At 45.5% G+C, this 10,048-nt stretch overlaps 1 pseudogene; it reads left to right on the top strand.

Annotated features, from left to right (window-relative positions):
• The window catches only part of LOC146831149 (28S ribosomal RNA), an 8,177-nt pseudogene extending 2,363 nt beyond the window's left edge, over positions 1-5,814 (top strand).
• The last annotated feature ends 4,234 nt before the right edge of the window (positions 5,815-10,048 follow it).

Here is a 10,048-nt window from a genome sequence, read left to right as displayed (position 1 = left end):
CTTCCTGTGGGTCGCCCCAGCTGCGGTGGTCACCTCTCCCAGTGCCCCCTCCATGGGGCGCGGGGCCGGCGTTCTGCCTCAGCCGGCGCCTATCAGCTGACTTAGAACTGGTGCGGACCAGGGGAATCCGACTGTTTAATTAAAACAAAGTATCGCGAAGGCCCGAGGCGCAATGTGATTTCTGCCCAGTGCTCTGAATGTCAAAGTGAAGAAATTCAATGAAGCGCGGGTAAACAGCGGGAGTAACTATGACTCTCTTAACCTATTCTCAGTTGTAGTGGCTTTTACCTCCCAGTGGTCCCGCCAGTAATTGCCTCTATAGTGCTAGACTCTGCGTATGGAAGTCTATAGAGACAGGCCAAACAAGGTTCTATCATGGCAGCGACCGTGATAGTGAGAAGTGGCGAAGCAAACAAACACATTTCCAGATGGGGTAGTTCCTGGAGAATAAAGACCCCATTAAGATGGCGTATGGAGGTGCTGTCTTTTCAAGAAATCATTAACCTCCTCACCGAATTTGACAAACCAGCACCCGCTTCAAACAATGCTGCAAGCAACAACAATTCAGGTCATGATATAGGCCTTAGTTCACCCTCCGAAGCAGAAGAAGACACAACAGTAGACCTCAGCTAAACCATCGAGTTTGTGGCCACCTCATCCAAGAATGACATTGGTGCAATCAACTTTGAAAATCTACCTGATGTGTACGAGGTCAGCAAAGAATTGAGAACAAAGTGACTACACAAAAAAAGTCACATATTGGAAATACCCAAACGAAAAGTATCAAGGTGACTTGTGTGGAGACATATTGGGAACTTTTAAAGAATTGAGAAAACGTGTCTCCAACAAGCATAAAGGCTTCTATGTCAAAACGTATTGTTCAAAATGTAACAAAGAAGCCGAATACCACAATATTGCATGCCATTATGCAAAATGTGAAGGAAGACCGCAAAAAGGAGAGTTGCCATTCCTGTGCAGCTTCTGTGACTGCAGATGTGGAACAAAGATTGGAGTTTCACAACATGCTCGGCATGCACATCCGAGAGTGCAAAATGAGGCTAGACTAGCAGCTCTAGCAAGCAGCAAACCATCAAAACTATGGTCACAGGAAGAAATACTGCTATTAGCAGAATTGGAAAAAGTGTATGAGAACAATAGAAACATTAATGCGCTGATGGTTCCACATTTTGACAATAAAAATAGTAAACAAATTGCAGAACAAAAAGTGATAGAAGAGATAAGAGCAGAAAACCGGCAAAGGATGTACAGCAAGCATCCAATATCTCTGCGAATGACTCCTGCGATGAACCAGAGATTGCAGTAGAAGTAACAACAGAAAGGCGCAGAGACTTTATCATTCCGAAACGAGTGCCAAAAATAAAAAACTTTGATGAACTGAATGATAAAATCACAGAAATCGAGATGTACACCAAAAACATCCAGCATCACGATGCTGCTATGGATCTGATGGATGAGATAGTGACATATATCAGAAAACACCAATGATATAAGTCCTGTACCAGAAAATCGTACTGAACATATGAGCGAACCTAATAATGAGCCTATGAACTCTGCTCAAGATGAGCAACAGACTGCCTCTATACAAAACAAGATATCAAAGAAAGATAAGAAAAATGGAAGGCTCAACCGGACACACAAGAAAAATTATGTAAAAGCAAAGGGCAGCTACAAAGAATACCAGGCAATGTTTCAAAAAGACAAAAAGAAAATTGCCAGGATAATCACTGATGGGGCAGAAGATGCCACCTGCCAAATCAGTGCTGATGAAATCTTCCAATATTGTAAAGACATAATTGAAAAAGAAAACAAGAAAAATCCCAAATTCATCCCAATTGATCGGATACCAGATGAATGGGAAATTTGGAAGTCTGTGTAAAGAAATTACACTGCTCGAAATAACTAAAGCCTTCGATTAATCAGATTTAAAGAAAGCAGTGGGGCCTGGTAAGATTGGTCTGAATGACTTATATAAAGTGCATAGCAGGTAACCAAGACTGCTGCCCAGAATCTTATCATCTTGGTTATCGATGAGAAGAGTACCAGACAGTATTAAAAAGAACCGGTCGATACTAATACCTAAGAATGTACTGATTAGTGAACTAAAAAAAATCAGAAATTGGTGTCCAATTACCATCGGTACGGCATTCATGAAGTTGTTCACGAAAATATTAACTAAAAGACTCACATTTTTCATTGAAATAAATACGAGACAAAAAGGCTTAATGAAGGTGAGAGGTTGTCTCGAAAATCTGACTCTTCTGCAAAACATTATAAAAGGGGCACGAAAGAACAGAAGCTCGTTGGCAGTGGTGTTCATAGATATCTCAAAAGCTTTTGCCTCTGTCAGCCATGGTCATATTCTCCAGAGTCTTAAAAGACACAGAGTTCCATCATGCATCAGAGACATAATAAAAGACTTATACACTGACTCAACAACATTTTTCAAGGGAAAAAACAATGAAGCAACTCCAGAAATAACAATGAAGTCGGGAGTTAAGCAAGGTGACTCTTTATCCCCACTGTTGTTTAACATTGCCATGGATCCTTTGATCTGAGATCTTCAGAAAGACGGCAAGGGCTTCACATTCGGCTCTGATGATCTCATTAAGAAAATCACCGCTATTGCCTTTGCCGATGACATCGCTGTACTCAGCCACACCTGGGAAGGAATGAGTACAAATCTGAAAATCATTGAAAAATTCAGTAAAACAACAGGCTTAAAACTTAATGTGAAAAAAACACATGGATTTTATATAAGGCACCATAAAGATAAGATCCTGGTTAACAACTGTAAACCATGGCAATTTGAAAAACAAAATATTGAAAACATTCATCCAGGAGAAATTGAGAGATACCTCGGACTGAACTTTGATCCACACACCTGCCATTCAAGCAACAACAAAATTAATGAGGTTCTTGTTGACTGGGCTCAAAAACTCGACAATCTACCACTCAAGCCCACACAGAAAATAGAAATATTGTGTCAATATTTGATCCCTAAACTGTCATTTAAACTGGAAATGACAGGAAGGGAAGCTAAAACTTTAAACATTCTCGATCAAACAATAAAAAAGTATGTCAAACATTTTCTACACCTACCTGCATACACATGTGATGGTCTCCTGTATTGGTCTCCTGTTTTCGAGAAGATCCTTTGGGAGCCTCAGTATACCAAAGTTTTGTACAACAATTGGTCTGAACATAGTCAATAGCTTATTGTATCTCAGGGAAGCTCCAGATCTGTACATAGCTCATTCATTCATGTATGCAGGAGAAGTAATCAATGAAAATATTGATAGCATCATCAAAACACACAAACTCAACATTTTAGACAGTAGATTTCTGAGTCATGAATTAAATTTGGTAGCAACATATGATTGGAGGAAAGAGGAATTTGAGAAATGGGCAAATCTCCCTGTCCAAGGTGATGGCATAAAATACTTAACAAGTAATCCAACCTCAAATTTTTGGATCAGCAAACAATAAAACAAAAGAAAATCAATACATAGCTGCGCTGATGTTGAGAGCAAATGTTCTGTATACTAGAGAAACCATCACTAGGGGAAGAAATCATACATTTTCTACTTGTAGATACTGCAAAGATGTGTGCGAAACAATTTCACATATTTCAGGTGCATGTCCTAAAACCAAGGACATAAGGATAAAAAGGCATAACAAAATGTTGGAATTACTAATTGATAGAGCAAAAAGGTGTGGGTTGATGACATACAGGGAGCCTCATGTTAAAAATAGTCAAGGTGAACTAAGAAAACCAGATGTAGTGTTCACCAAAAATGTTACTGCTGTAGTGGTTTATGTCCCAGTTCGTTATGAAAACTCACAGAATTCCCTTGAATTAGCATATGAGAGTAAAGTTAAATACTATCAGGATCTATCACAGCAAATCAAAGATCTTACCAACTGTAAAACTGTAAAATTTCATGGTTTTATTGTCGGATGTCGGGGTATTTGGCCTCAATGTAATGATGTTGGTCTGGCTGGTCTTGGTCTGCAAATGTCGTTCCCATTCAAGAAGAATGTTTGCCTGACTACTTTAATGAACACTCTCAAAATGTGCGAAGTATTCATGGACAATTACATTTCAAGCAAAATGCTGAGATGTACACTATCGTACAGCACACATGTCACTCTTATAAAAAACGTATTATCTTAAAATGTTGATTCACTAATATTTACATGTGGTTCAACAGTCACATAATAATTTATAGTTGACAAGAATTAGTATAGATGTGGATTTTATAGATGTGAATTTTTATAGAGGTGTATTTTCTAACTAGATATGCAATTTATAGATGCGTATTTTTATAGATGTGTGCTTATATTATAATAATTTAGATACAAATGTGTACATCATGATTATTGAAATGTATTGAATGAAAAATAGGTCTCAAATAATTACATACAAAAAGTCACTACATATTGCATTGATTATTGATGTCCTGCTAAACAGGACTGTTCGTAGACAATTTTATATTGTTGGAATAGTACTGCAGGGTGTACTATCTCTGGCCCATACGTGACCCCAGTTCCAGTGAGGACAGCTTAAAGTGTGGCTGTACTCCGGAGCGAACTAATGTTGTATTGTTGGAAGCAAAAGCGATTTGACGCTGATTGGCAGCATAATAACCTAGAATGAGCCACCGCGAGGTGGTACAGATAGCCAAATGTCTCGTCATATAATTAGTGACGCGCATGAATGGATAAATGAGATTTCCACTGTCTAGCGAAACCACAGCCAAGGGAACGGGCTTGGCAGAATCAGCGGGGAAAGAATTCCTGTTGAGCTTGACTCTAGTCTGGCACTGTGAAGAGACATGAGAGGTGTAGGATAAGTGGGAGGCCCTCGGGCCTCCGGTGAACTACCACTACTCTTATCGTTTTTTCATTTACCCGGTGAGGCGGGGGGCGAGCCCCATGGGGCTCTCGCTTCTGGCTCCAAGCACCCGGCACCTGCCGGGCATGACCCGCTTCGGGACAGTGGCAGGTGGGGAGTTTGACTGACCTGTCAAACGATAACGCAGGTGTCCTAAGGCGACAGAAACCTCCCGCGTAGCAGAAGGGCAAAAGCTCGCTTGATCTCGATTTTCAGTATGAATACAGGTCGTGAAAGCGGGGCCTCACGATCCTTCTGACTTTTAGGGTTTCAAGCAAGAGGTGTCAGAAAAGTTACCACAGGGATAACTGGCTTGTGGCGGCGAAGCGTTCATAGCGATGTCGCTTTTTGATCCTTTGATGTCGGCTCTCCCTATCATTGTGAAGCAGAATTCACCAAGTGTTGGATTGTTCACCCACTAATAGGGAACGTGAGGTGGGTTTAGACCATTGTGAGACAGGTTAGTGTTACCCTACTGATGATGTGTTGTTGAAATATTAATCCTGCACAATACGAGAGGAACTGCAGGTTCAGACATTTGGTGTATGTGCTTGGCTGAGGAGCCAATGGGGAAAGCTACCATCTGTGGGATTATGACTGAACGCCTCTAAGTCAGAATCCCCCCTAAACAGTAATGATACCGCAGTGCCGTGGAGCCTCGGTTGGCCTGGGATAGCCGGCCTCTCTCGGGGGGACTGGTGTATAGAGCCGCTCGCTTGGGGACCGGAGCGCGGATGGAAGGGGGCTGCCTCCATTGCCCTTAGTGCACCGCATGTTCGTGGGGCACCCGGTGCTAAATCATTCATAGATTACCTGATTCTGGGTCAGGGTTTCGTAAGTAGCAGAGCAGCTACCTCGCTGCGATCTATTGAAAGTCATCCTCTGAGCCAAGTTTTTGTCTCTCCGTGCATGGGCGCCCGCGGACGCCCTCCTCCACCACACCCAGGGGTAGGTCCCTCTGCCACCGAGCCGGCGGGAGGGATGCAGATTGGGTAATGCGGGCCTGAGGGAGGCTGCCTCCACCACATGCCTTCCGGCATGGGGGCCTCCACCTCCTGTCCCTGCCCCACCGGGGTGCGGGGACGGGGGCCACCATCCCTCGCGGGTCGGCAGGGTAACCAGATGGCCTGGGCCGGCCAGGCCTCCCCTTCCCGCTGCTCCCGTGCAAGTCGTGCAGGGAGGCGAGAAGCAGCCCCTGGGAAGGAGCCTCCTGAGTGGCTGCCTCAGAGCGCCTGGCCACCCTCGCCGGACTGCAAGGGTGACTGGACACAGCACCCTCCCAGGCCACCTGGGGGCTGGGTCATCCCGGGCAATCTGGTCGCCGGGCTGCATGACTAGATGGCCCTGCAGGCCGGGCTACCAGATGACCCTGCGGGCCTTGCGACCAGATGGCCCTGCGGGCCGGGTGACCAGATAGCCCTGCGGGCCGGGTGACCAGATGGCCCTGCGGGCTGGGTGACCAGATGGCCGGCCTGCCGGGCTAAAACCAACTTTTGTCCTTCCCCAGAGTTCTGTAAGCCCCCATAATAGACGAGAAGAATGGGCTCCCCGGGCAGGCCGTCAGGGAGAAGCCATGGCCTGGGCGTAACCCTCCTTGGTTCCAGCCAAGGGTCCGGGTGCTGGGGACAGGGGTTCCACCGGGGGCCCGGGGAGGCTCTCCCCGGCCTGGCTAGGGTTCGGAAGCAGGGACCGGGCCCGGGGCTTGAGCTCTGTCTGGCAGGCCCTGGGGTGTGGGAGCCCCCGTCCTGCAAGTCATCAGAGGGTATGGGTGCTGGTTACGGGGGTCCATCAGGGCCCGGGGAGGCTCTCCTGGCCTTGCCAGGGTTCGGAAGCTGGGACCGGGCCCATGGCTCGTGCTCTTTCGCAGGGTCCCAGGGTGCGGGAGCCCCCAATCCTGCAAGCCTGCTGAGGGTCCGGGTGCTGGGGACAGGGGTCCACCGGGGCCCGGGGAGGCTCTCCCCACCCTGGCTAGGGTTCGGAAGCTGGGATCGGGCCACGGGCTCGTGCTCTGTCCCAGGGTGTGGGAGCCCCCCGTCCTGCAAGCCAGTTGAGGGTCCGGGCGTTGGGGACGGGTGTCCATTGGGGCCTGGGAAGGCTCTCCCCGGCCTGGCTAGGGTTCGGAAGCTGGGACCGGGCCTGGGGCTCGTGCTCCGTCCAGCGGGTCCCGGGGTGCAGGAGCCCCCGTCCTGCAAGCCAGCCGAAGGTCCGGGCGCTGGGGGCGGGGGTCCACCGGGGGTCTCCCTGGCCTAGCTGCTTTCAGAAGCAGGGACCGGGCCCGGGAGCAGGGGTGGCTTGCTTTATCTGCTACGCTGGCGGAGTGGAGTTTTCTGCCCACCCCTGCTATGCACAAGTGAAGGAGGGATGACTTTACCTGTATGGGGAACTATTTCATTCAAGTATGGGCTCCAACTCTGTTGAAGGAGCTCTCATCCCTTTGATATTAATATCTCAGTTTGGGGCTGTATCATGATCCCGTTTTCTGAGCTGCGCTGATGTAGTTGGCGCCTGTGAGTTTATGTCTGTCCTCAGCGCATGTAATAACTTGTAATATCTCCGAGGTGGTGCATGCGTTTTAGACAGCAGGACTTAGAAACACAGGGCATTACATGCCCCTTCATCTTTCCTGCTCTCCGGTCTGCAGAACTGCACTAATTCGGAGACTTTTCGAGTCAATGTATGCGCGGCAGGCAGAAAAAAGAACGCACAGCAACGCGCAGCACAGAGAATTGGATCATAATGCGGCCTAACTATACCACATTTCACTGGGTGCAAATAAAACATAGATTTGTGATGGTTTGTGCATCACTGGCTGTTCAAAGTAAATTCAGGTTTTATGAGCTAGTTTTTTCAGTTGAAAGTTATGATTTCTGAGATGAGGTAGAATGGGTCACAATAAAGCAAGACTGCTGGGACCAGCATATTTTTTAAATATTTGTATTGAGTCACTTAACAACATGGAGAAGCTTAAACCGGGCGGCTTCCTCCCAGGCCCTGAGGTTCTGGCAGCATCCCCCAGGGAAAAGGAGGGGTCAGATGTTATTTCAAGAGACTGTTTCATGTCAACAGTTGTGAGTTCAAGTAAGTCCTCTTTACTAAATTACACTGTGTGAACTTGGGCAGAGCACTTTCTATTCCTGCGGTTCAGGCAACGGGCTCCTAATTTGCAACACATTGAATCTGGATTAAATAAAAGATCAGATGTAACTCATAACACAACCACACGTACCTCACTCCACCGTAGCATCAGTAAAAGTTCACGTTTTACTGTTACAGAATGTTTAAAATAAACACATATGCCATTAGTTCTGTAAATATATGTTTTCTGAAACATAACAACAGAAAACCAGCTTAAATAACCGATCCATTTCTGCTTTAACCTAAGCTTCCCATGACTCCTGTCTGCGCCTGTTAGCCGTTACATTCCCACTTTAAAGGCAGGATACGTATCGGTCGTTTTTCTTGTGGCACACCGTCCACAAATGTTTACATTGGCTGGCTGCCAACGGTGTTTATTTCTATGCCACGGACTATTTTTAATTGGGGAGGGAACGAATAATGTAGACATGTAGGGTACCAGGCCGGTTTTTTTCTTTCTTTCATTCTTGCCTTTGGCTGACTTTGAAAAATAATTTTCACCACCGCTTTACATTTCTATCAGTGTGTAACTTGGAAGATGTTGACTTTAAAGGGGTTTAGATATATTAGGCTGCCTGTAAATGGTCTCCGTGTGCAGCGTGCCTTCCTTCTGCTTATTTTTTATTGAGCTTTTAATTATCTGCAGATATATTAATGTCAGAAAGTACAAACAGGCTCCTGCCAGCGCTCCGCCACATTCTAGGTTGTAACATCCCTCGTGAATGCTAGTTGGGCTGCTTGGCAGGCATGCGATGCGGCCCTCTGTAATTGTAGGACAACAACAGTTCAGTGTCTGCTTTCAATTTGTGTGCATGTTTGTCCCCTGTTATTTTCTTTCTATGTTGTGTTGATATTAATTGTTGCCAGAAATCTTTGTCAAATTGCTAAGGACTGAAATGATGAGTTTCAAAACAAAGTGTTGTTGAGTTACAGGCAAGCAAACTACATTAAAAATAGTGTGGCTCATTTTTCAGTCTTTCTGTTTTACTTATCTGTATGACATAATGCAGTCATTTTACAAAATACACCATGATACTTCGATCTTAATCTGGTCCAGATACTCCACAAAATAAAACCATATTAATGTACTATATAGGCCCTCATTTCCAGTCAAACCTGTGAAATTACTGTACAGTGGCGTGGCTTGATTTCTCCTTGTCCAATTATAAGTCTTTCTGAATGAAGAGACATCGCCTGCAGAAATTCCAATCAGTAAAACGGCGTGCGATTCCATCACATGTATATAAAGCATGTGCTAAAATGGCATATGAAATATTTGCATGAGGACACAGGAATTACCGAGCTGTAAAATCACAAGCAGAAAATTGAAAGCTATCTTTATGAGAAGAGTGGGAGCAGCATGAGGACACCAAAGCTGTGATCCTGCTCAGAGCTGGTGCAAAAAATGCCCAAAGAGCACAAAACAAACAATCTCTGACAAAGTACAACCAAAAGTGGAACATATCACAACTGTTCAAAAAGAAATACCGCTACATATGTAAGATTTTTGGTGCGGAATAAAATGACCAGGCACAAAAATCAGGAAACAACCGCACACAGGTGAGTTCAAGAAGCCACAGGCTGTATAAACTTAGTCCACACCCATAGCCACACTGTTTCTCTGTAGCCTGACCATGGAACAAGCACATGTAGCAGAGAACTTCGCCAGTACTTGCATCAGATCCTACGCATCATTCAGCAGGCCTATGCACCTGAAAGGTGTACAACATGGCCCTCTTATGCTGCATGCTCCACAACATCTGTGTTAGGAGACTTTTGCCCATGCCCCGGGAAGATGATGATGCAGGATGCACATGAAGAGCCAGAAGACTATGAGGAAGGGCCACGGCCATATGCAGGAGGAGGATAGCCGCAGCAGGATGCCAATGCGGTTGGAATCAGACACTAACTCATATATTAATGTCAATCCATTTTATACCTGTTAATGTTTCATGAAATAACGCCTTCATAAAAATGCTGGTTTATTGTAACGATTGT

Source organism: Triturus cristatus, chromosome 5_1 (assembly GCF_964204655.1).
Source record: "Triturus cristatus chromosome 5_1, aTriCri1.1, whole genome shotgun sequence".
NCBI lineage: Eukaryota > Metazoa > Chordata > Amphibia > Caudata > Salamandridae > Triturus > Triturus cristatus.
This window is presented reverse-complemented; position numbering and strand designations above follow the sequence as displayed.